The sequence below is a fragment of the Chamaea fasciata genome, unplaced genomic scaffold, assembly GCF_029207755.1.
Source record: "Chamaea fasciata isolate MVZ Bird 193981 ecotype frontalis unplaced genomic scaffold, bChaFas1.0.hap1 SCAF_11, whole genome shotgun sequence".
Lineage (NCBI taxonomy): Eukaryota > Metazoa > Chordata > Aves > Passeriformes > Sylviidae > Chamaea > Chamaea fasciata.
In genome coordinates, this window is record NW_027094096.1 from 23,571,545 (window position 1) to 23,598,578 (window position 27,034).

At 42.8% G+C, this 27,034-nt stretch overlaps 2 long non-coding RNA genes across 3 annotated transcripts; both read right to left on the reverse strand.

The window, feature by feature from the left end:
- Positions 1-326: 326 nt before the first annotated feature.
- Positions 327-27,034, reverse strand: LOC136295241 (uncharacterized). Of its 2 annotated transcripts, none has more exons than XR_010722610.1 (5): positions 26,590-27,034; positions 25,151-25,302; positions 5,723-6,097; positions 3,947-4,570; positions 327-2,639 (listed from the first exon to the last, which is right to left on the reverse strand). It is a non-coding gene; the product is annotated as an uncharacterized lncRNA (long non-coding RNA). The 2 variants fall into 2 exon arrangements; XR_010722611.1 differs by having other exon boundaries at positions 26,952-27,029.
- Positions 17,929-25,034, reverse strand: LOC136295242 (uncharacterized). Its single transcript, XR_010722612.1, has 3 exons — positions 24,205-25,034; positions 20,788-22,731; positions 17,929-18,530 (listed from the first exon to the last, which is right to left on the reverse strand). It is a non-coding gene; the product is annotated as an uncharacterized lncRNA (long non-coding RNA).

Sequence of the window (27,034 nt, forward strand, 5' to 3'; positions counted from 1 at the left end):
ATTTTCTTTCCCCCTTTTCTTTTGGGATTGCAACAACTGCATCAGCACAATTCTGTCTGTAAATACAACTCTCCCAGGGGCAAATTCCCATTCCCATGGATCCTGCCTCAGCCTTGGAAGAGTCTGGAGGGTTCTGAAATCATCCTGCTGAAATCCAGGGGCAAAACCAACCTTAATTTCTGCTGCTGTTCTCACTTCATCAGCATTCCAACAATCCACATGGAGCGAGTGTCCTCCTCATGCCTCTGCATCCCTTTGAAAGCTTCTCAGCAGAAGACATGCACTGATTTCTATAAATATGCTAATACATCATGCAGCCAGGCACTGAGGAATCATACAGCCCTGTGCCAGGAGGGGAATAGAGACCTTGGAAAGGACTTGGGCATTTGTCTCCAAATGCAGAGACTACATGGACTAAAGAACCTTCTTTTACAGACTTCGGTGACTGGGTGAACCAGCTGGGGAATGCCTGAACTGAAAAGATTTGCCCAGTAAACATTAAAATGTAAAAGAAACAAACAGGAAAAAAAAAAAAAAACCAACAACAAAACCTCTCTTGAAATAACCCTACAATCAAGCCAGAGATGGAAACAATTATTTGATAAGAATTATGAGTTTGAGTCATTACCAAAGATAGAGTCCTCTACAACAATCTAATAAACCTAACATTATTCCTGCTATTTAATAGCCTAACATCTTTTTGGGGAATATAAATTATTCAACGTTTAAGTGCCTTGTAATTTGATTTAGACGACAAATGGAAGAAAATACTTTAATTGTGAAATATATTTTGTATGCACCACACAGAGGCACCAGCCACCTCCCTGAAACGGGCTCTCAGGAGAGCTGCATGGCTCAGAAGTTTGCTAATGGGATGTGGCGTCCTTCATCATTAAAATCATGAGTGGAATCCAGAACATGCTGGAAGCAACTGGAAATGGTTTCTCAATACGGCCAGAAATTCAAACCAGAGGTAATTTTAGCTCCCTTTGTCTTCTCCTCCCCATTTTTGTTCAGGAACATCTGGAAAGGGTGAAAGTGGAAAGTTTTCAGCCCTTCTGGACATTTTTTCAAGGTCGGCCTTTCTCCTGGAATTGTTCCTTCACCCTTGGCCAACTCTCACACCATTCCCAGCCCATCGTGGCACTCATTGGTCACTCCCTGATGGATCTGACACAGAAAATACACAAAAATACACACCTGCCTGACCACGGAAGCCTGACTGGATTTCTACTTAAAATACGTAAAAGCATTCTTGGTGATAATTAGGTTTAATTAAAGCCACAATCGTTAAAATGTGAGAGAGCCCCTTGCCATTACAAAAGCTGAGAACAAGAAACAAGCAGGCAAAATTAAAATATTAAACCACATTTTGGTTTATTTGTTTGGTTGTTTGGGTTTTTTTAATTGTTTTGGGTTTTTTTTTCCCCAGAAGTAAATATTTTCAGTGTTGTGAATTATTGATTGAGTGTACTGACTGCTCAGCTGATAGCCAGGAGCCTTCATGGCAACTCCTCATCCTCCCACCAGCCTGGACTGAGCCGCTTGAAGAAAATGACTTTATTTTTTTCTTTTTTTTTTTTTTTTTTTGCCTGCTGTGTTTAATTCCTTTGAAGGAACAATTATCTGTAACAATCTGTGAAGTTTTTAGCACTATAAATCTTCAATCTCTGTTGGATTTTTGATGCCCTGCTGTAATAAAAATAATAGTGGCTGGTTTAGCTTTTTTTGTTGGGATCCTTTACAGTACCCGTGATTTCTGCTTATCAGTTTTACCTCTTCTCATTTCTCCTTTCTTCTTAAATTTCCAACCTGAAAATCTGCAAAAATCATCATAAAAGCAAATATCCCTGTAAGAATGGGTAGATAAATCAATGTCCTTGAGATGAGCAAAAAAAGGGGCAGAGGAAATAAGTGATCTTAAATAAATTGATAAACCTGGGGGGATAAAAAGTGCCAGATCTCAGCCGCACTGATATGAGTCAACTGACCTCAGAAAAGCTGTATTTTACCCCAAAAGGTAAAATGTGTCTTTGTGCAGCGCTGATGGCACTGGCAGCTCCTGCCACCCGCTGATTGATTGAGCACATCAATGGAAAAGCCTCAAAAACTGAAGGTTCCAATTTAAAGAAATGAAGGAATTTCACACTCAGGGAGCCCTTACAAAGACAACTTTTAACATCTTTAAAAAAGTCCCCACCTTCCTTATTACCATGCTCTTTAGAAATGCAGAAACAAATGGCCATTGAGGGGAAGACACACGGCTTGCCTGGGGCAAACTGGGATTAAATGATGAAAATCAAAGACTCTTCCTTAAAGGATGACTCAAATAGACGAGAGGGAGCAGTTTAAAGCTGAGAATTTACAGAATTAGAAATATCATTGTCATAAAATATGCTGAGCCAAGCTCAGCAGAGCTGCTCCAGTGTTTTCCATGGAGATCCACCCAGGGCTCCGGCGGGTTTGCAGCTTTTAATGATGATTTTTTGTTTAAGACCACCACGGGCTGGCGGGTGAGGCAGACCCTGTCTCCTGTTGCCCACCAGCAAGACCTTCAAACAGCCAACATCACTTCCAAAAGGCTGCTCCAGCAACCATGAGCTCGTCTGGTTTATAAACAAAATCCATGTATTTGCTTCCTAGAAAAAAAAAAAAACCAACCAAACAAAAAAATCCCAAAAAACGAGTTTTATTTCACAGGGTATGCTGAGATTAAAAAAAAAAAAGGAGAGAATTTTCACTGTTAACAACAAGGTTGACATAAAGTATATTTTCATTAAACTCCACAGGTACCTGATAATAAATAGAGAAACCAGAGAACGAGAGAAGATGAAGTATATTTTCAGAGAAACACCGAGAGTCGCAAAAATATCATTAAAGCAATTTCATGTGAAAGTTCTATTCAGTCTTTCTAATGCAGCTCGAAATAATTTTGTGATCTGAAGTACAAAAGTGTAGCTAAATTTACTGTCACAAATGCTTTGATGACAGTTGTGCTAAGAAGGTTTTTAATGGGAAGAAAAGGCAAGTCCTTTTTTCTTAATTACTGCACCACAAAGCCATTCTGAGGCACACTTTGACACTTGAAATTTCCAGGGGGAGTGCTCATGTGATAAATCATTTCAATGGGCACAGCAGATCCTGTTTTCATATAAATAACGCACTCAGCATCAAACAAAACTATTGTGAATATTTCTGCAGATCTCCCAAGTCCATAGGTCTCTTACCATTTTCCTTTCTGCTATGATTTCAAAGAAAAATTACACCACAGGGGCAGAACCTGTACAGTTTTACTACTGTCCCATTATCAGGAAATTTATTGTAAATTGGCAAATATAATTTCACAGACACTGGGGCCTTTTATCATCACTTGTTTGCAGCTTCAGAAGTGTCGCTTCAAAGACAGAAAGAAAATGACCTGCAGAGTTTGTGCACTGGAAACCTTCTAGTAGTGACTTCTTAGATTGGGAAAGGTGAACAGATTAAATTAAATTAAATTAAATAGGTGAATAGGAAATTGGATGTAGCAAGATTAAGATATAAAGGGTGTTTTTAATGCTGTGTGAACTGCTTGGAGAGGAAAGAAAAGTTTAATTTTACTGCGTGGACTAGTGGCAGGAAGGGGTTGACTTTGGGTTTTAGGGGATGAGTGAGTGCTGGAAAACTTTCCAGACCTGATTCCCTTGCACCTGCACATTTGGTTCCCTGTGTTTAGTTACCTTGGCTGCAGCAGTTTGCCAATGATTAATAACACCTTTGCACAGAAACAAATAAACACGTAGGCTGCACTGAGCTGAGCACCGAGGGCCCTGAAATGTAATTAGCCACTCGCACGCTTTTTACTGGCAAATATTAAACCACACAGCAAACAGAAATAAAGGACAGAACCGAACGGTGCAACGCCATTACTCAATAAAAATGATACATTTATAACCTCATTACTCACGTTTTATGGTGGTGGTTGCTGGAACACGGAGAAGGGGCTGTGCAAGGTCACACTGGCAGAGTTTGGAAGAGAAACCAGACATCTCATTCCCCTAGCCCAGTGTTCTGCTCCCTCTTTTATATTGCTTTTTCTCCCTCTCTTTTTTTTTCTTTTTTTTTTTTTTTTGTTTTTTTTTTAATTTAACCATAGATAGATCACCACAGCAAACTTACAAAAAGGCCTCGTGTGGCACACAGATAACTCGGGATTTAAGATAAGCTGCATCTCCCCAGCTTCTCTGGCAACAATGGAGTTCGTTGATTGCAATAAACTGCGTGGAAATAACATCAATGTTACCAGAAATATATAGAATTCTTTATGGTAATGTTCTGGTCTCTCTGAACTCAGGGATGAAACTTCTATTGTGAATAAATTGTGCACTCAGGACTGGATTTGAACTTCTGCAGCTTGTAAATTGTCTCATCCAAGAGTGAACTGCTGCCAGCCCAAATCCTTCCATTCTGCCTGGATCCACTGCTGAAGGAAAGTGGAAAAGGCACAACAACCTCTTTTTGCTGCTTGGTCTTCACGAGAACTCATTTGTTAATCACTCTTTTCTTCTTCAGTTTGCCTCGAGTGACGCCTCTGAAGAAAGAAGGGTAAGGAGAGAATGAGGGTTTACCTCAATAAATCACAATAAAAATGATCTTTTCATTAGAAGAAAAAAAAAGTTTAGGTTTCTTTGGGGTTCTTTTTCTCCCTCCAGAGCTTCCTCATAATTCCTGTTTTCTGCATGCAATGCCAGACCTCTGTAGACTGAGATGCCACCAGTTTGTTTGACCAAAGCTGGTTCTGTGACGTCCCTCTCCAAGCTCTGGGATTTCTGTGCTCTAAAACCTCCAAGGCTGTGCCTGTTCACCTCCCCACTGTTTCACAAATGCCTGAACACACTTCCAACCCAAAGCAGCCTCACCATGAGCCATGCCTGGGTTTGAGCAGATTTGGGCTCTGCTCCAGAGTCGTGCTCATCTCCCACAGGCTCGTGACTGAGCCGAGGGAGACGAGGGAAGAAAATTGTTAAATCTTAATCCAGCTGTGAGGGAAACTTGGCAAATAAAATGACTAAAGGCTGTCTAAGAGACAATGAGCTCTGTTCAAAACATTTTTGGGTCTTCTCTCAGCACAAAGCAGGTAGAACTGACTCCAGTGGAGTCCGTGGTGTCTCAGATTTCTTTTGTTGTCAGAGAACTGCCAGAACAGATCCTTAGTTCTTCTTTAGCTCAGTATTATATTGAAATTAAGACACAGATTTGGCTTTTTTAGTGAGACCAATTCTTAATCTTCAAGCTGTAAAGATATAATCTTCATATGCAGGACTTTTAACGAGAACCAGGCCGAGGTTCAGGTCAATGAAAATATCAGAGGAAGAAATGCTGAAGTTTGTATCTCATACATCTCAGAAAAGCTATAAATTATAGCCATAAATAAAATTGGCATCACCTCCTTTGACAGCTGAGTATCACCATGATGGACCAAAGCCCATGATTTGGCACAGCTAGGAGATGATTATTAGGAAAAACGCCCCTGAACCCAATCCCTGGGGCCGTAGAAAGCACCATCCAGCCCACCAACACCAACAAATGATGCAATTTGTGACACTGACAAATTAAAGGATGTCTGTGGGAACAACAAGCTGGGCCCAATCCTTTAATTACCCTTTCAGAGCTCCTTTGTGTTTATAATTTTTTTTTCCTGGAGATAACATGACTAGGAATTTTGAAGCAATTAAATACCCACCTGGTCTTTCACATCCTGCAGGCTAATGGAGCTCAGGATGGGTTTGGTGCTCCGAGCTGCCAAATGACACCACAAACCTTGGGCCTCTCTCAAAATAAACCCAGTGTCTCATCCCGCTGCCCTCAGTCACCTTTGGCAGTGTCTTATCCCACAAATACATCAACTCAGAGCCAAGTGCTTAGTTGCAAAGTGAGGTCCTTTACAAAGTGAGCTCCGCAGGATGGAACTTTTATCTCAGGCTGCATCCCCATCTTCTCTTTGTCCTTGCAACACCTGAGGCTGCTCAGTGAGTGGAAGAACACGGCACCACAAACAGAGGAGGGAATGTCAGCTGTCACTGCCAATATCTTGGATTTGTTTCTTTGCCTGCATGTACTGGGAATAGAGAATTATATGTCAGTTTTATTGGCAGCTGGTTTATTTTGTATTTACAATGACCTAGATTGCCAGTTTACAATCTGCCTGCAAAGCAGTTGAAACTCTGCTCTCTCCCAGAAGAAGACTTTGGGAATCAGCTGGCAGGGACAAATTGTACAGAACCACAAGTACTTGCCTCTTCTAATGCTTCCATTTCCTACAGAACCAGGGAAAAGAATATTGCTGTAATGTCCCTAAATTTAGGTTTCACAACAACAACAACAAATAATAAATAAATAAATAAATCATAGAGTAACAGAATGGTTTGGGTTGGAAGGGACCTTAAAGCCCATCCAGTGCCACCTCTGCCATGGGCAGGGACAATTTCCACTGACTCAGGTTGCTCCAAACCCTGTCCAGCCTGGCCTTGGGCACCTCCAGGGATGAGGTAAATTGATAAAGATGAGGAAATAATTCTGATATGGGCATATAACATGGAGCTGTGACTTGTATTGAGAAACATTTAACAGAAAACTATTTGCTTTCCTTCTCAGATTTTGCAAGCACTGCCATAGCTGCAGAGCCCCAGATATGTTTATAGTTTAAATATGGTGGAAATGGGCCTCAGGTTTGAAACAATTCGATGAGATTCTAATAAACAGTGAACTTCACAGCTTTTTATTTTTTTTCCCCACTTATTTTGTGCTGATGTCTTTCAAATCTGAAAGACAATTTGGGCGGATTCACTGCTTGCTTCAGAACAGTTGTGGGGTTTTTAAATAACACTCCACTACCCAAATCTTTCTCTCTCCAGTGCTCACTGAGAAAAGAAATTAAACAAAACTATTCTGTAACATGCCAGACTACAGAATATCATTGCCCCCATCTCTGGCTCCGAACCAGGAATTCATAATAACACCTTACATAAGCATTATTTTCATTAACAGATTGATAAAGACAATGTCAAGCCCAAGAACAACCCTGACAATAAAATTGCAGCATCATCCTATTATTAGCACCACAATCACTCAAATGCTGAAAGATTTTTAAAGGAATTTTGGGATCAGGATTGTGTCAGCAATATACTAATGATGGCAATTCATGGTCACTTCAATCACACGTTTAGGGTTTGTTGTTTCAAGGTAAAGGATTTGCTCTTGTTTTTTCATCCTTGTCTCTTCTGCTGTCACCCACTGCACCATCAACATTATTAAAAAAGTTTCCCTTCATGTTCCCTCTCAAGAAAAGGTTTCCCTTTTCCTGTTGTCCAAGTCCCTCTGCAGGAAGGAAATTCAGATTTATATAGAAGTGAGGATGCCCTGTGGACACATCATAAACAGTAATTTAAGGGCAATTTAGACCCTGCTAAAACAACATTGTCTTATTTGGCATGGTCATTCAAGGGAGAGGTAAAACATTTCCTCCTTACAGAAATGATGGAAATCTTAAAATGATGCATTCCTGCAATCCAAATGATGTTTTGCCTTCCGTGAGACAGAAAAAATTCTCTGAAGGACAAGATAAAATGAAGCTGTGAAATCTTTATGAGGAACAAGGAATGACATGGGCTGTCCACCTTCTTCCCCTGAAACTCTACCCGTGAATTGGTGTTTGGGATGAAATTCTCATCACCCCTGTCCACTGAATTAACAAAATACTCGATTTTCCCAGGGCACGTGCCTTGTTTGTTTAATTGATCAGCTTCTCTACGAGGTGAATGTGTTCTACACTTGGAACAGGTTCGTAACTGGGGAGATCCAGCCCCTGTCATGGAGATTCCACTGGAGTCAGCAAGTCCAGCACAGGAGCAGCCGGAGCCTCTGTGGGACCAGGCTGATGCTCAGGTCAGATATTCCCTCCGAGCCAGGAAAAAAAAAAAAAAAACAAACCAAAAATATATCAAAAAGCACCACCAGAACTCTGATCAGCATCTTCCTCTTGGACAAAGAAGAATACTGATAAAAAATGTGCTGCTTGCGTACACGTGTAATGCTGCAAATGGAACAGTGGCTGACTTTTTAATTCAAATTACTACCAAATTACACAGCTTCCTAACAACCTCCACTCCTCTCAAGGGCATACAGCAGCCCCAGATGTGCCGTTTGGGGAGCTGATGGAAACAAACACGTGTCAGAGGCTGGAAAGCCCTGTAGAACAAAACCTGTGCTCACAGTAAAACCAAGAGATAACACCTCCCCTGGTTTCTTTTGTAATTCATCACACCTCCTGCAGTGCCACAGCAGTTTTGCAGCTTGCAAAAGTTATTAAGGCTAAAATTAATCACAATTACATTTTTTAAAAAATTATGAGAAGGGAGAGAATGCAAAACAAACACCAAATGAAAATAATCTGAGCTAGCATTTCTCATTGTCCCAGTCTGTAGCTGGAACATGTCGCTGTTGGCAGGTGAAGGGAATAAGTCTTATTATTCCTGGAAGAAATATAAATGTAATCCAGAAGAGATGTATATGAGAAGAGAACCAGTCAAAAGGGTCCTTCTTTCCCCCTCTTTACATTTGGGCACTGAGATTTATTCCTTTACCATCACACAATTCCCACTCCTCAGGACTTGGGTTTCCAAGTATCTGTAGGCCCAATCTGCTGCAGTTGGAGTTCACTTTTCCTGCCAGACTGACCAAATGTTCAGAAAAACTAAACCTGGGACATTTCTATTTGCACCACATAAATCTGTCTGCCTTGATTCACAAGGGTTGTAAAATCCAGGTTTACCTGGCTCCCACTGAACTGAGCATTTCATTATTTCTTTTCCTCCCAGGTGACAAGCAAGAGGACAAGGGGAAACAGCCACAGGCTGTGGCAGGGGAGGTTCAGGTTGGACATTAGGAAAAAGTTCCTCACATTAGGAAAAAGTGTGAAAGGCACTGGAAGGAGATGCCCAGGGAGGTTTGGAGTCCCCTTCTGATGCTGTTTTACACCACAACAACACAGACTCTGAACTTCAGAAGGCTGAAAATGACTCCTTTATTTTTGGGATGTGTCTCCCTTTTAAACTATTTTACACAGAACAATTTGATTGGGGACAAAAAGACAAACCTCTCGACTCACATTGGTCAGACCAGAGGGACATCAAGAAGAAGTCCCTCCTAGGAAAAGGAATGAATAACGAAGTTACAGTTACAAAAGCATTTCTCTTGTTTACAGAAAATTCCCTGGGAAAAGAATTTCAGAAAACCAAAACACCTCAGGCACAAAACCAGGGCTACAGAAGGAGATGCCCAGGGAGGTTTGGAGTCCCCATCCCTGGAGGTGCCCAAGGAACAAGGCACCCAGTGCTCTGTGCTGGGTAACGAGGTGGGGATGGGGCACAGGCTGGAATCAATGGTCTTGGAGGGCTTTTCCAACCTCAGGGATTCTGTGATTCCATAAACATGGACAGGTACAAGCTGCCATCACCCCTCCTAACTCCAGCAGCATCCCGCTCCCATCCCACTCCTCCAGAGAAGCAAGCCCAGCTCCTTTCTTCCCGCTCCACCTGAGCCATGATGTTCAGCAAGCTGAGAATTGCTTCTTTTGTGGGTCATTTGCCTGATCACTCTCATTTCCACCGGCACGAAAAAGATTTCCTCTCCTGATGGATATTGTCTGTGCCCAGGAGAGGGTGACAAAAGCTCCCATGACTATTTCATGACTTCACATAGTGACTGGCACAGTCAGTGGTGAAAGCTCCAGAACTAATCCATCCCTGGTGATTGCTCCAAGATTTGGATGATAAATTATGTTCTTTTTTTTTTTCCCCATTTTTTTTCTCCTGTATTTTTGGCTGGCACAAAAATCAAATGAGATGAGGAGCTCACTTGGTCCCCCTCTCACCTGAGATCTCTCCCTCCAAGAGTGACCCACATCTCTCTGGGGTTAATCTTGTCAGGCAGAGGAGCTGAGCAGAGCTGTCCCACCCTGGTGGAACTGCCCCATCTCCTGAGGAGCAGGAGCATCTGAACACCTGCAGGGAGGGCAGAGCTGTGCTCCTGTCTCCTGTGTGCTCCTGGCCGGCCATTCCACCTGCCCAGCTCCTCATGAGGAGCCCAGCAACTGATTTTTTTCTGAAGTCTGTGGAACCCTGGTGCAGCCTCATGAGGATGGTTTGTATTTTTACTACAAGTGAAAATGTCTAGACAAGTGTCAAGACACTACAAATGTCAAGATGGAGGAGCTTGGCTTGCCCAGAATCCAAACTTTCAACACTTAAGGGGCTTCCATGGATGAAGCCTGGAGCATGTAAGAATTTTGGGCATGACGAAGTTAAGGAATTTTTCACAGGTCAAGGAGAAGGGTGTAATTATCTTTGTTGTCCTTCACCCCAGGAGACATCTGGGATTTATGTATCTACGTTCTCTTAGGGGTGCAACCATAAAAAGGCAAGCTAAACTGCTAAAAAGACCAAAAAAAAAAAAAAAAACACAAAAAAAACAACCAACTCCATATTATCATCTAGAAATTTTGACCACAGAACTGAGTAATTTCTGTCCCCAGGCAGAGATGGAAAAGAGGCAACAAGAGCCGGCAGGGAGCACCAGTCAAAACATGACTTATTCACTTTTACAATATGCCTTTTCACATTGTCATATCCAGATTTTGCACTTTACATTAAATGCTGAACCCTTGAATGATTTGTTCTAACTCTTTGCAATCTTAGGTCTGTATTTTCCAATAGCATAATCACGTAAGAGTGATAAAAATACAGATTTTGCAAATTAGCGTTTAATGAGAAGTCTGAAGTTGAAGAGATACGTTATGATCTGTGGATTTAAATAAAAACACAATACGGCACTGTTTGAATATTTCAGAGTTTCTAATGCCCACCTAGCTCTGAAAACGCTCAGCTCTGAAATTTTGTCTCTTTTACCTTGAAAACAGAGAGTAACAATCAGGCACAGCATCATAAAACCAACATTGATTTAAAAAGGGATGAAACAGCCACCACCAGGTCACTTCTACACAGAAATGACAATTATTGCACAGAGAAGACCCAACTGTTCATCCAACCACACTGTGCAAATGCAGGGGTGGGATTTGCATATGCAAATGTTGTTCTTTTCATATTCAGATACATACACCTGCAAAGGGGTTTTTAGAGGTCAGCTGAAAATATTGCCTAAGGAGTTCAGACTTTTTCACCACATCAGATATTTTCAAAATTATTAATTAGGGAAAAACATCATTAACAGATAACAGATTATCCTGAAAAAATTAATACAAATTAAACTACAAACAAGGAAGAGGGATAGGAATACCTTTTTGGGGCTGTATTTTCTCTTGCCATACAACACCCCTTACCACAACATTACAGAGATCAACCAACAGGAAAGATGAAAGACCTGCTGTGGTCTTCCCTGCTTCAAACACTTCAAAACATGGAATTCATCCAGCAAAGGATCAAAAGTTGCATCTTTCACTGGAACTGCATCTTGTTTTCGCGGCGCACAGGCAGGTTACAAATATTTCTGTGTACATTCTGTGCACGGAAAATGTCTTTGGCAAGGACTCGGGCACCAGGGAAGGTGTGTGGAGGCCAAGGTCTTTGCAGGGGACCAGCTGGAACAGAATTTTGGCCATTTGCAGTTGCACGTTGCGATACAAGAACAGCTGAAGTGGATTTTGTCTCCAGGAGCACACGCTGCCTCTTGAAAATGCCCTTCAAAACACCACAGCCCAAATGAAGAGAATGGCTACTCAAAAAATCGGGAAAACTCAACAATTTGAACAGGATTGTGACTCCTTTGGTTGAGCACCTGAGCCCCATAAGCACATCTGGTTTCCTCAGGGTCTGTGTTCTAGTGAGAGATGTAATTTCCACAGCAGCCAGAGATGCAAAACCAAAGATAAAGCACCAAATTTCCAAAGATACCAGAGGATGACAGCACGGATACAAATCCAGAAGCCCAAAAAAGAGGACAAGCTCCACAAATGCTCAGAAGGCTGATACTTATCAGGGCCCCAGGCTGACATCAGAGCACAGAAATTCAAAATTATTGTCTTGCAGCTCATTTCTTGGGGGGCCTGGGAGGTGAAACATGGTTCTGCCACTTATTCTTCTAATCCCAGGGTCTGAGACATTCTGCAGGGATTCTGAGAGATGAGAAAAGAATCGGTGCCAGGTAGAAGCAAAGACATGTTCTCCTCATTTTTGCAAATGTCCACCAATACCACAATCAAAAGTTTTTACCTTGCTAGGCCAAGCTTAGCCATTTTCATCCTGGAAAGGTCAAGATGAATTCTTTAGGAGATGCTAAGGGGGAGTAAACCCAACCAAACACAGTTCCCCAGTGGCCAGGGCTGTGGTGGCTCAGGACAGTCCTGCGTCCCCTCCCACCCAGGAGCAGTGTCACCAGTGCTGCCCTCCCAGTTCACCTCTCCGGGGGAAAAAAAACAACAGTGAGACACTTTCCACATCCAAACAACCCCTGAGATTGTGTCCTCCCCTCTGCTAAGCAGAAGGAGAGATCACAGACCTAAACCCCAATTTATTACCTTTTCCTGCTGTATTTTGATGTGGATCATCAGAGCAGGACGTTGCAGTCCATACAACTGGTGGTAAAATCAAATATCTCCATCTAAATTAAGGCAGCAGCAGGAAAACCACCATTTGCTGAGGACACTAACATTTTATCCTTGCTTTCCCTGCAATTTCCAGGACGTTCTTGAGAACAACCTGAACTTAAAACCATAAGGATCTGCCTGCACTGCCCTGTGTGTACTTGAGCGCCAGTCTGGGTTTGTATTGTGCTGCCGTGGCACAAGAATCATAAAAGAACCTCAAAACCGCTCCATTAAAAGACAAGTTCTGAGCCCTCACATCAGCAGTTTTCTTTTCCAAGAGAATTTCTTTTCCAAATGACCCAGCATTTGTCATCTCTCAGCTCATTTGTGGTTTGGGGAAATGAATCAAGACTTTCCAATGCCTGCTCTGTGGTGAAAGATGCCCACAAATAAGTAGGACTCCTTTTATTATCAATATGAAATGTTATATCAAGAAATATGCATTTCCAAAGAGTGAAATACAGGCAGATCTTGTGAAAAGTTGTGTCTCTCAAAACACATTAAAGGAACTTTTTAAAACTTTTCTAAATAAAATCCTTAACTCTGGAGATAGGCTTGAGGAGGGGGGAAAAAAAGTAGTAAAAACAAAACAAAAATACCAACATAAAGTCTAAAAACCACAAGGAAACATAATTTGATGGGAATTGCAGGTCATTCCTGCTGCCACCAAGAAAGGAATTAGGGTGTGGGGGACTGCTTAATGCTCCATCATGTGGAACATAAGTCAATAAAATTTTAGTTATTCAGTAAAATGCCATTGCAAAGTCTCCTTGCTTGACTTTGCCAGAGCTGCTCAGAGTGTCAGGTCTGAATAACTTTTCTGGGAACGTTTTCTGTTTGCTCTCCTTATCTGAGCCATTTATTGCAATTGATGCAACAACGTGTTATCACATCAATATTAATAGGAACACACTGATAATAAGATGACTTTTCATGTTTCACAGTCATGCGTAGAAATTGCATTCAATCATACAAAATATTTCATAAATTGCTGGCAAACTGGTAAAACATACCAATTCAATAACATCAGAACATGGAAAGAAGCCAAAAATAATAATTCTAATCTTAATTATTTTTTGTCTGGGTCATACATGAAAAAACTGGTGTAATAAATTGAACTGATTCTGGATCAGCACAAAATCTCCAAATGCAACAGGAATCTTCTGCATACAGAGATCAATACCTTCACAAGCAGCTCATTCAAGGCTGCAAGGAGCAGATGGAGTTGAACATCAGCTGAGACTAAAACTGTGCCCCTTTTCCTCTTGCTCCTCTGTCTACTGGAATCTGTGTACAAGAATGAGCAGTTCCCACCCACTTCTCCGGGAAAAACTCTTTTGGAGATCCCACTCGGTCACAGAGAGCCCAGCACAGCCGTTTCCAGAGAGCTGCCAAACTGTCACAGCTCTGTTGGTGGCTTTGCCCTCTCTGGTCCCCCAGAGGACCCAGGCTGATGCCACCGAAGTCCTCTGCAGCTGCAGGGAATCTCTCACTGCTGGGGAGGCAGCTCGTCCCTGCAGCACCCATCATCCCTGCCCCGCTGCCACTGCCCAGGACACTGCAGCCAGCAGGAATCTGTTCCCACAAGGATCCTGTGTCCAGCTCCGGGTTCCCAGCAGAAGGATGTGGAGCTGCTGGAGCCAGGCCAGAAGAGGTGTCTGAAGTTGCAGTGCAAGATGTAACCAGCAGTATGTTTTCTATTACCAGCTGTTAAACCAGGTGGGGCAGTGTTTCTTTATCTCTTGCAGGACCCGTCCTCCCTGCAGGGGATATCTGCTGTTCATGGGCCATCGAGGCTCGCTGCAGGGCTGATACAATCACATCATCCCATTGGGAGATGCTCCGCCCAGGGGGAGGAGCCCAGCATTCCTACCTGGATAAAAGCTGAGATTCGGAACACCAGCACAGCCTGTTTGCACTGGATTCCCAGAGGAAGACTTCCACCTTGCAGAAATGCTGTGAGGAATGACACACCAACAATCACTGACAACTGAGACAGGAAGAGGATGGAAACCACACCAAAACTTAGATTAATAAACAGCCAGACAAACGAAGCGCAGATTAACACAATCACCAAAATCCAGGTGAGCTGCATGACCTGTAAGTGGGAAATATGGTCTCAGTGATAAAAGAATCAAAGTGAAATCAGAAAGAGCACTTCTTTCCTGCATGGCATGTTTGCTGCCTAAAGGTCAGGTAAAATGAATTGTTATCAGCACCTGGCAGCCACACAGGGATGCGGAGACATCCAGCTCCACTTTCCCTTACCCTCAGCAGGTTCTCATGGCTAAAACTTCACCCTGTTCTTTAAAACGACTCAGCTGAGGACAGGGAGATGAAATTCAATATCTAATTACCCATTCACAGCTGGAATAGCCACTTGCCATTCTGAAGCAGACAGCAGGAAAAACAATGGAGAGGGAAGGGTTTTCACACTCCTTGCACAGCTCCAGCTCTGCAGGACGTGGAGTTCCTGTGGAGGGAGCGGCGCAAATGTCAGTGACACGGTGACATTTCATTTCTCACAGAGGTTTCTCTGGTCAGGTGGAGCCCAGGCGTTACTCACAGTCTAATTTTAGGCACTGCTCTCTCCACAGAGCCTTGGCAGACAAAAACCCCTGAGGTGGAGCCCCCAGAGCTGCAGGGACAGCAGCTGACTCCCATCCAAAGGCGTCGCCTTGGGCCACGGCATCCATGGATTCAATGACACAGGAAGAGGGCAGAGCAGGCTCAGGGATGAATGAAAGATAAAGCCTGGATATCTGCCAGCTGCAAACTCGAAAAAAAAAAAAAAAATAGTCCCAATTCAATAGCCCAGACGTGATTTATGCCTGGCATTTAGTAACATAAACACCGTGTGTGTTGAACAAGATTTATGTGCAATTTGGGCATTGCTTGTATCCGAATCCATCTTTAAATCAGAGACACCCCACGCTTCTCACCAGCAAAAACAACCAACCCCTACACCCAGGTAAAGCAGGATATGACAACAAGCTGGAAAGAGCAACATTTTTGCGTGTCAAAATTAATAAATGTCATATCTTCTGCTCATGCAGAAAAAAAAAGCAAGGTCACTTTCAGCAGCTCCAGTGAGCACTAGCGTACTGTATGTGGGGTTTTAACATAATATAAAGCCATCTGGTATGGAAACTCGAGCTCAGCAGATGCATTTGGAAAACAGAGCATTCATTTTTATTGTGCACTAAAATTACATTTAAAGTGTGCTCAAAAGCATAACTAAAACAGATTGTCCCTTCCAGCATTTGTGTTGCAGGCATTGATGGGGCCTGTTTGTGGAGTCCGTGTTCAGACCTTTGGTCTGCCTCCTCTCCCTGTCATAATATTGAAAGGGAAGCATCTTTCTTTCTGATAAATACAACTCCAAATAATCATCTAAATGCTCTCTTATGCTTGGTAGCTATTCAGATTTTCCTAAGGAAATACAGTATTTGATTTCAAAGTTTGTGCTCGATGAAAATCCATTTGACCAGAAAAGCAAAGCATTACAGGCTGACTGGTTTTTCTGTTAGCTGCATTAATTCTAGGTCTCCACAGCAAAATAATTACATAAGAAAAAAAGGCAGACAAAAATATAAGGCATTTTCCCTTCCTGGTACTGAAAAAGCCACAGATCTGGAACAGTGATAACACCATGCCCAGCACCCTTTTAAATAACAAGTTCACCTAGAACGTGTTATTGTGAATCCACATTTTTGGAGTTTCAGTGTCATTAAGTTTTTGCCTCTAGAGGCTGGAAGTTGGTTACCTTCAACAACAACAAAAAAGACAATCCTAACAAAACCAGCGGCATATTTGGTCTTGCATACAAACTACAGTAATTTAAGAAGTGAAAATAATTCTTGATCTCTTTGTAAGATTTCAGGAAGACAAAATGTTCTAGCACACTTTTCAGTCAGAGTGATCTTAAATCAATAGGGGCAGTACTGTTTTCTTTGTCTGGTGAAGAGGCCAGCGTAAGGAAACATTCCCAAAACTCAAATCAGAACTAACCTGCAAGAAACTCTGAAGTCTTTTAAAAAGCTGTAGATTTTTTTTTTCTTTTTTGCTTGATCAACTCTTTCCAAAATCCCACAGTCACCCGATTCTAATTTTTCAGTGTTTGCAAGGAGAATTCTCCATCACCACCAACTTTCCCCTCATTTCTGCTAAGCCAAGCTTATGTCCCAGAGAGCCACAGCTTTAAAGTGCTTTGAAACATTCCCTGGAGTTTCTCCTCTTTGCTTCTAGACCCACCCATGCCTCCACTCTTACCTTACTGGTAATTTAGGTGGCTCAGACCAGAGGATCTCCATGACTCCAGATTCTTGTTTCTCTCCCAGATCTTCCACCACAAGTGGAATATTGCCAGCACAGATCCCACCCTGCCCCTACCAGGAAAGGATTTATCCATGCCTGACCTGCAACAGTGCCGGCTCTTTTCCCTTTTTTTGCCTTCCCTAAATTCCATCTCTCAATATCTCCTATAATGATGCATTCAAGCTTATAATTCACACTTGCTATAAACCTTTAGATGATGCTCTCAATGAAGGGCCTAATTCGCACAAAAAGATAATAAATGCATGAGTTGGATTGTATATCAGCAATGTTCCTCCTTGGAAGCTCATCTTTTATGTTGAAGCTCTGGAAAACATAGAACACCAGTCATATTTAACTTCCTTTCCTGTTCTACCCCTTGATTCATGCAATGGCTTTCAGGACCCTTGCTTTTGTTGTCACAAAAACCAGTTTGATTCCAATACCAAAAAAAAAAAAAAAAAAAAAAAAAAAAAAAAAAAAGAAGGAACATTAAATACTTTTGGGTTTTCTTTTGTTTACAGAGAATGAACATATAATTGCACCTGGCAGAGGTATGGAACTGCTCAAAGTCAAATCGATTCTGAATCTATGGCCTAGAGTAAGAGCAGAGAGAGGTCTGAGAGCCTAATTATCTCAAAAGTGATCTGAAATGTGCAGTGTGCTTCCAGAAACGTCCTGCATGTCAGCTTGTGTTACTGAACGGAGCCTTGTGGAGGGTTCAATCAGTGACTGGCTGAATATTCCCAAGGATTTCACCACTGCCCTGAGAAAGGACAATCCATCCAGTGCATTTTCAATTCTGTTCTCTCTGCTGCTCCACCTTTCAGATGCAAGTCCTGCTCTCAGAGCCGCAGAGAGCTGCTGGAGGCAGGATTGCAGCCCGTTGCAGGTTTGGGAAGGCAGTGGATGGCACAGGTGGCACGACATACGCTGCGTCCTCAGCGGGCGCCGCTCGCGCCGCAGGGGCCGCCGTGTTCACAGCCATGAATAAATGAAAAGACACAATGCAGAATCAGGCTGCAAATTTTTTAATCTACTTGTCAAAAAGTCGTTTGAGGGATTAATTATGTTCAGCTATGGGGTTGCTCTACGTTCTGGCCTGGATGATCACAAATTGCATTTGTCCAAATCACGGGGGCTGTTTAATGCGAATTGTGTATGTTGTGTTCGAGATGCTGGAAGGGTTATAGTGGATAATCCACTTCATGGCCTTCCAGAGCTGAGGGGAGGATGGAGTGGGGCTTTTCACAAGGATGTGGAGTGACAGGACAAGGGGGAATGGCTTCAAACTGAGAGAGAGGAGGTTTAGATGGGATATAAGGAAGAAATTCCCCTGTGAGGGTGGGCAGGCCCTAGCACAGGGTGCCCAGAGAAGCTGTGGCTGCCCCTGGATCCCTGGAAGTGTCCAAGGCCAGGCTGGACAGGGCTTGGAGAACCCTGGGACAGCGGAAGGTGTCCCTGCCCATGGCACGTGGTGACACTGAATGGTCTTGAAGATTCCTTGCAACCCAAACCACTCCACGATTTTATGATTCACAGACTCCCACTGTCTCCGCAATGGCATCTGCATAGAACCCTGCATGGATTTTGAAAACAAAATATTAACAACATAATTCCGTCATTCAACAGAAAACTTACAGGCTGAAGATGGCAAATTAGCCTGGAAGTGAATACAAACAAGTTAATGAACTCTTGGATGGACAAGCCTTCAGAAGCAATAACAATTCTGGCAGTCACAGCGAGGGCCGCCTGTTTTCTATTAGAAGCAAAGAACAATTCAGGAGCTCTTAAGGTTTGACATTTACAGAAGGTCAGGCTACAGACACTCTTCTGGCCTTAAACAATGCAAACAAAAGGAGTTTTCTCTCTCATAAATTTTTGTTAGACGAGATACTCTTAAAATCTCCAGAGCTGTGCACAGATACACTGGATGAATATATTTCCATCTTTTAGACCCAAGGTAGGTGGTGAAAAGAGAAAGAACAGATCTCAACATTACAGGAGTAACATCCCTGAGAAGTATTTCTTATTTCTCTTGTGAAAAAATAAATACATGGCAACAAAACAATGAGGAATGGTGCAGAACCACCACCACAAACAGCAGCAATTGTACCATTTATTGATGGATGCCCTAATGACTGTTTTTAATGAGGTCTTGATCCAAGGAACTTCTTAATACAACCATAACAGAACCAATTCTATAGTCTGTATATATCACTATTGGTTATGGAATTTTAATTTACAAATATAAGTGAAGTTTAAGTCTAGTGAAGTTCTCCTCCTTTCATGCATGTTTAATTGACAGACTGTCCTTTGTATTTAGGTCCAAGCCACACATAAATTAAAATAATGATGGACTCCATTAAAATAAGGCAGTGAACCCCAGCTACAAGGGTTTGTTTTCTTCACCAACATCCACAGGTAACTCCTCAATTTTAATGAGATTTTTCAGTTTACCATACACCCAATTAGGGAGCACTTCCTCTCTCTGTGCTTTACAATTTTGGGAAGCTCTAGGCAGAGAAACCCAAAGTTAAGGGGCTGATGGAGCTGGTACTGCTGCAGAAAAGAACAACATTTAATATATACAGTGGAGCTGCATTTTATATATGTTGCTCTGGCGTAAGACAATGACTTTTGCAGCAGCCTGCTGGAATTAATTGTGCGGATGTAGAGCAAAAGTTTAACCCAGGGTATCTTGGTGAGGAAGGAGAGGTCAGTGCCACTGGGAGTGAAAGTTCTCCCTCACAAAAGGTGTGATTTGAGGCTGTGCTTCATTAGGCTAATGGCAGTAATGAAATCGCTGTGTTTGAGAGTGCAAAAGAGCAAATTTACCCCAAAGGTGACTCTGGGCAGGGGGGTAGCACAGGGCACTCCTCAGGGGTCTGTAACTGCTGCACAGGTGGACGTGGATGAAGTTCACACGCAGGACTCAGAGTATTTAACCAGAATGATCAGCTCTTACATGAAACACAATTGGTTTAAGTCACTGTTTGCATTTCCATGTTTCTACAGCTTCAAAATCTGTGCCTTTCTCCCCCAGTTCTCACCCAGGTGACACTGCCAGTGTCACGCTGGGAAGAGCTGAGTGTCTCCAACACACCATAAGAGACCATCCAAATGCCTTCAGTTATTTCAGGAGGAATAATTATCAGGTCTTAACGATTTCAGAATTGATTTCCACCAGAAAGTGAGTACAGAAAGCCGTGCACCAGCCCTGCACACCTGACGTGTCACCTGTGGCTGGGACAAAACCACCAGGCTCTGCTTTGTCAAACATTTAAAGCATCAGGCAAGTGTTTGTAGAAGGACCTACTTCAGCTCCACGCCACCACCTCACATTTGGCACTGGATCCCTTGCAACAACACGTTCCAAATTCTTGAAAGCTCTCGCTGTGTTCTCCCCAGGAGAAAAATGGAGATTACAGAACCTTGCCTTCCACGGTAATAACACCAACTTAAACAGAGATGAAAGAAAAGAGGGAAAGGTAACAAGGGTGAATCTTCTTTCGCTCTCTGATTAAATCAACTCTTCACTCAGACAAGAGTCCTTGCTTCTCCTGAGCTCTGTTTTAAAGTCTGAGTTCAAATACAATATCAAATGCTGTTTCCTTTACTCTCCTGAAGGAGAGATCAGTAGAAATGGTGTGGTGGTGAGCAGGCAACAGCATCTAGCTGAGGAAATTTGTGTCTGAGAGAGAAAACTTTATACCCATTAAAAGCATAACAGGCAGCCGAAAATACAGAAAAGGGCAGACACAAAGCCAAGGCATTAAAAGCAAAGAACAGCTTGTCTCCCTCCAGACCCAGGACACTTTTAAATCTTCTTTTACCTGAATTCTCCAATCAGGTTTCTGGATGATTAAAGAGGCACCTGTGAGGGCAAAGTTTTCTATTAACTAACAAACTTAGTTATAAGTGAAACACACTTGGACACAGCAGAAAAAAAAAAATCCTGATCTCAACACAATCCTCACCCACACAAGAGGAAGCCTTTGGGATGAATCTGGGTAAAGAACTCAGCCCCTCCCAAAAATTCCATGATGCAGTTGGCAGCTCAGAGGTTCTACATCCTTTTTTACATCCTCTGTTACAAAGGACAGTCTTATCACCTCGCACCATTTTGGCACCAGATCTCCTTTATCCATTTCTACCCAAAAGGCCAACAAATCACTCTAGAGGAACCTCCCACTCCCTCATTTTCCCATAAAACTACTGTATTATTTAGGCCAAGTTATGAAACCTCTTTTATTTCTGAAACCTCCTCCATCCTGATGGTAATAAACCAAGGATGTTGACATTAATTTTATCATTCTCCACTGAGCTGGCACCCCCAGGATGCTGCAATTCCCATACTGGAAATGCACTTCAGTGAACTTCCTATAATGAAAACTTCATTAGGAAATTTAGACTTCAATTAAAATGTGAAACAGCCAGAGTTAAAATACCATTTGTGGTGAAACCGTTCTGCTAAATGCAGGATTCCAAGACACTAAACAGAATGGATCTAGTTATTACTTCGAGTTTTATCTGTTTTTCTGATCAGCACTAAATGCCATTTGAAACAAAAAATCCCCATATATCTGGTGCAATATCAAGCTGAAACATTAGTTGATTATTATTTTCTCTTTACAATTTTTAAGGAGCCCTAAAGATTTATGTGAGTAACTCGTGTTTTGTGCTGACAGCAATTTTGCATTGCACTTTCTTACTCCTGTGATTTGCTTAATTTGGTTTTATATTTGCAAGTCCTCGAACATAACTTGCCCTGATTAAAGAAGGAAGAAAATCCTCCCCTCAAACCCAGTTTTAATTTCTCGAATTGTGCTCTGATTACCCTTTTAGTGAGAATTCTACTGACAAATTTCTCCCAGAATGTTTTTTTTTTTCTCTCATGTTCCCACACTAAGACAACTTTTAACTTACAGTCAAGACAATCTGAATTCAAAATGTTGAGATAATCAAAAGAACGAGGCAGTTGGGGCATATGAAATAATTCAGTGTCATCAGCTTTACACAGGGTTTCTTTTGCTGAAGCTGTAAATATTCAAAACAGGTGAACAAATAATTTATGGGCCGTTTGGGCAGCACATGGAGCAGCTCTGCCCCAGGGGAGCCCCCGAGGCGTTTTGCCTGGAGCTCCACAGGTACAGACAGGAGCATACAAATTGTTCCTCCTCCCTGAGCCTGTGCCCAGGGACCAGATAACCTGGGGAAACTCCAGCTGCTCACACAGGAAAGTTTGTAGGACCAGATGCATCCCTGTCCACTGATGCACGTCCATATTCAGGGAGTTTTGTGTGTGTTCAGTCCTAGGGGAAGGAGTGTCTGACTCCAGCCAAGAGCAACCTCGAGGATTTCCTTTCAGCATGCTTTGCCTCAGGATTTCTTGAGGCGGGAAAAATTTTTGCTCTGCCATGGCACAGAAGGTCCAACAAAATTCCATTATCCCCAAGTTTTTACCACTAATTTTGTCAGGAGCACAGATTTTCACCACCTGTTTTCTACCTCCTCACGCTGTCTATACCCACCCACGCTGTAGGGTTTTATCTGCTCTACAGCCTGTTGAAAGATATTCAATCCCATTAGGTTGGAAGGAAAATGGCAAATATTTCGACAGATGATGATGGGGTTTAATGGTGTGGCTGGGGGCCTTTACCACATCAATGACACAACACTTCAGAAATGTTGCTGCAATTTCTTCCGACACCATTAGGAGCTGCATCAAGGCAGTTGCGTGAGCACAGTCAGAGCTGAAGATGTGCACAATAGCTCTCCTAGATATGAAAAGCAAAGAGATTTTCAAAAAGCTTTGCAAAACTTTCGCTGAAATATTTCTGATTACCCTAACACGACATATGGGAGGGATGGTTCTCAGCTTTTCCCTCGTACCTCCAGCTTCTTTAAATCTCCTTATAAAAACCTTCTCAACACCATATTTTTCACCCAGAAACTTGATCCCATTTCTGATCTAAAAACATAAATTTCGATCAATAAACCTCCCAGATCTCTGGGTTTAGTATGTATTGAGCCACTACACCATAGACTCAATTTATTGCACAAAAATAAATAGATCAATCTGCATTCTACCTTAATTTCACAGTTTGTAAAGTATATTCCCTCAACCACCTGCAAGACACAAGGCATAGTTATTTGCCTACCTTCTTCTCGTTCTACCTTAAACTCTTAATTAAGGAAAAAAAAATTTTAAAACAACATTTAAAAATTAAATTAAATCAGGACCAATTATCCTGCATGACATTGTAATTTTCCACTCTTTACTTTTCCCTCCCCTAAGGCTGGGCACAAGAAGAGTCTCCACAGCTGGGGAGGGCTGGAGGCAGCTCCTGCAGAGCCATCAGTGCCAGTCTGGGTGCCCCAGTGCTCCCAAGGAACAGGGACCAGCACCAAACCTGACCCCTTCAGCAGCACCCCAGAGCTTGGCCACTGCATTAACCCCAAAAAATCACCTTTTAAAAGAAGAGATGGCACAGAACCATAGAACGGGTTGGGTCGGAAAGAGCCATTAAGGCTCACGCAGTCCAAGCTTGCCAGACTGCAGCAGCCACACGTTGAGTTGCAGCTGTCAGGGGTTTTCCAGACCCTTTTCCCTGAGCTCAGTGGAGAAATTATGTCAGTGCAGTTGTCCCCACACCCAACTGGGAAACATCCCCTCGGGTGTGAGGACACTGCAAGACACCTGGAGCTCCTCAGGACCAGCACAGCTCCAGCCCATTGTCACTGCGGGGACAGAACCCTCACCTCACTGCTCTCTCTTTGCTGCTCTTGCCAGAATTAAAACCCCTTCAAGAAATTTAAAAAAACGTATCATTATTTCACTGCAGTGACTACGTATGTCAGCAAGTGATAGGCCTCAGGGGACAGGGTAGAAAAAACAGGGTTTTGTTTCTTGTTGTAATGCTCCACGCTCAGGGGCCAAACTTTCTGCCAATTCACCAGTAAACGATGTAGGGAAATGTAAAGGTATCACTTTGCAGACAATTGAAACCAAAGCTGCTTTTGTGTAAACTCCTGGGCATAGTCTGCAGCCCTCAGAGAGGCCCTAAGAAACCTGAGTGACTCAGAAATGTTGTTCTTTGCCTTAAGTGTTTTCACCTTTTTTTTTTTTTTTTTTTAATCAACGTGCTCTGTTTAAATGACAGCGCAGCAGGTAGACAAGAAGCAAAATCCTCAGATCACTTGATTTTTGAGGAAGGGGATTCTGCCCCTGTGCTCAGGTGATACCCCACCTGCAGAGCTGACTCAGCTCTGGATCCTGCACAGGAGGAACCTGGAGCTGCTGCAGAGATCCAGAGAAGGCACCAGGATGATCCCAGGGATGGAGCAGCTCTGCTGGGAGGAAAGGCTGGGAGAGCTGGGATTGTTCACCTGGGGAGGAGAAGCTTTGGGGTGACCTCAGGGTGGCCTGGAGGAGCTGCAGGAGAGATGGAGAGAGACAGTTTCCAAAGGATGGAGGGACAGGACACAGGGAATGGCTTCCCACTGACACAGAGAAGGGTTAGATGGGATATTGGGAAGAATTTCTGGCTAGGAGGGTGGGCAGGCTTTGACACAGTTTTCCAGAGAAGCTGTGGCTGCCCCTGGATCCCTGGAAGTGTCCAAGGCCAGGCTGGATGGGTCTTGGAGCAGCCTGGGACAGCGGGAGCTGTCCCTGTCCATGGCAGGGGTGGCACTGGGGGGCTTTACTGTCCCCTCCAACCCAAACCAGTCTGTGCCTCTCTGCTTTTGAATTCTCAGCTCTACAGTGTCCTGCTATGCCCAGCCACTGAGAATTTTTATCCTTTATTATCCTTTTTCATCAGAGCACAAGGTGAGCGTTGTGGGGCACACACTGGGAGGAGCAGGACAGACAGCTCCGTTATTATTATTGTTTTTATCTAGTCCCTCAAGGGCTAGATAAAAAAAAAAAAAAAAAAAAAGAGGCCAATTTAACTTTTAGGAAGATAAAATTACGATTATTGCTTTACGTAGTTTTGTGTACCAGCCACTTTCCTAAAATGATGGGAGGAGATGCATCTTCCAGCAAACCTACCTCAGGCTGTCCTACACCATCCTCAAAGGTTTAACTCTTCAATAATTTTTTAAATACGGAAACAGAATGACAGAACCAACCAAATACACAATCAAACCAACCAAATACACAAAAGTAATCAACATTTAGCTAGGTAGACTGACCATGCAGAGGAGAATCCATTTTGTCCATGCCTTTCCCCTGGAAGCACTGGAGCCAGCCGTGTGGCAGCAATATTCCAGATGGCTGTGGAAACCTCCCTCCATCTTCTGCAGCAAAATGTTGCTGTGATGCAAGCAGACACACACATGTGCTCCTGCAGAGTGACACATCCCCCAGAACGGAAGGAGAAGAAAAGCAAATCTCACTTACAAAGAAGTCTCAGCTTAGGAGGCAATTTGAAAGATTAGAATGAGGAAACATGTCATCGACAAGGCTGGTAATTAGAAATGATTTATTGCCTTCCCTTGTTAAGCCTATTATTAAGACAGAATATTTTCCTACTCCTACTGCTCCTAACGTATATGAAACCTCAATTATTTACGTCTTTTGTTCTTTACAAAAGCTGCAGGACAACTGTTTTAGTAACTTCCACTTAACTGGGAATCAAAGCACTGTGAGCTGCATTTGCTCACTAAAAACCTTTCATGAAGCCAGCAAGTCCGAGGAATTTGAAAAACTCAACTTTATTCCCCAGTGAAAAGCAATCAACTGCTCTCTCTGTGTCGGCATTTTCTGTGCTACCAAAGAAAAGTGTTTCCCAAAATGACTGTGCATCTCAGCACGCTCTGCCTGGAGGACTTAATTTTTCCTGACACTTGTCCCAGGGTAAATTTTTCAAAAGAGGTTGCCTTAATTTTAAAATTGACTTTTAATGATACACATACTTCTAGAGGCTGGATTTAAATATACTGGGGTGTTTTTTTGGGTTTTTTTTTGTTTTGTTTTGTTTTGTTTTTTGGTTTTTTGGTTTTTTTTGGGGGGGGGTTGTCACTTGGTTAAATTCATGAAAGGACACAGGCCACAGGACTTTAAAAAAAAAAAAAACCAAACAAACAAACAAAAAACCTCAAACCCAACCAGAACCAAACACCACAATTCCCTGGCTCTATGTGTCACTGTCCTTAACTCCCCACACAGCTGAGGCCCCCTGTGTAAAGACCTCAGAACACCCTCATAAATTAAGGGGTTTTCTTTCCCTCAGCTAGCAAAAAAAAAAAAAAAAAAAAAAAAAAAAAAAAAAAAAAAAAAAAGGGAAAAGCTGGGGGAGATAATCTCACTTCCATTTATTTAGCTGGTCAGTAGTTATGTTAGTCAGAGGCACAGGAATATCTGTATCCAAATCCTTTTACCCAGAAGAGATTCAAGTCTATATCATTGCTTTTTGACAGGTTTTAACCTCTCCGTCCCAAGCAGCTGAAGCTTGTTCTGGTGTAAGAACAGCTGCCAAAGCCAAGCAATTTTACAAGAAATTATTAAATGCACGATAGGTTAAAATCAGAGGGCAGACGCAAGCGGAATTCTCCAGCATCACTTCCATGATCCTTTCATTAGTGGTGACACCCATACTAAAAGCCAGTTCCATGAAATATTCCATGCTTACCTGAAAACACACCTCTCCCACAGCCCCTAAGATTTCCTGTGAAATTCCTGGGACTGAGTTCAGCGCTGCTTTCCTCCAGCTTGTGTCAGCACAACTTCACCGATTCCAAGTGAACCCAGCTCAGAGCTATTTTTTCCCAGCCGGAGTCCCCTGACAGCTCCATCAGCACAACGGCAGGTATTTTCCTCTCCTGCACAGTGCAACTTCTCCACTCGCTGAACAGCAGCCTCACAGCCCTGCCAGCTCCTTGGAATACAAACTGTGGCGTGCAACACACCCAAGCTGTGCCCGGGATCTGCTCCATGATTGAGGTGTTTGCCTCAGAACAGCTGAACGAGAAATGTTTCCTGTTATTGACTCACCGATCCTTTCTGCTGGAATTCCCCCCTGCTCCCAGTTCACTGGACTGCAATAAAATAGTGCTGGTAGAGAAAGCCCTGATAGC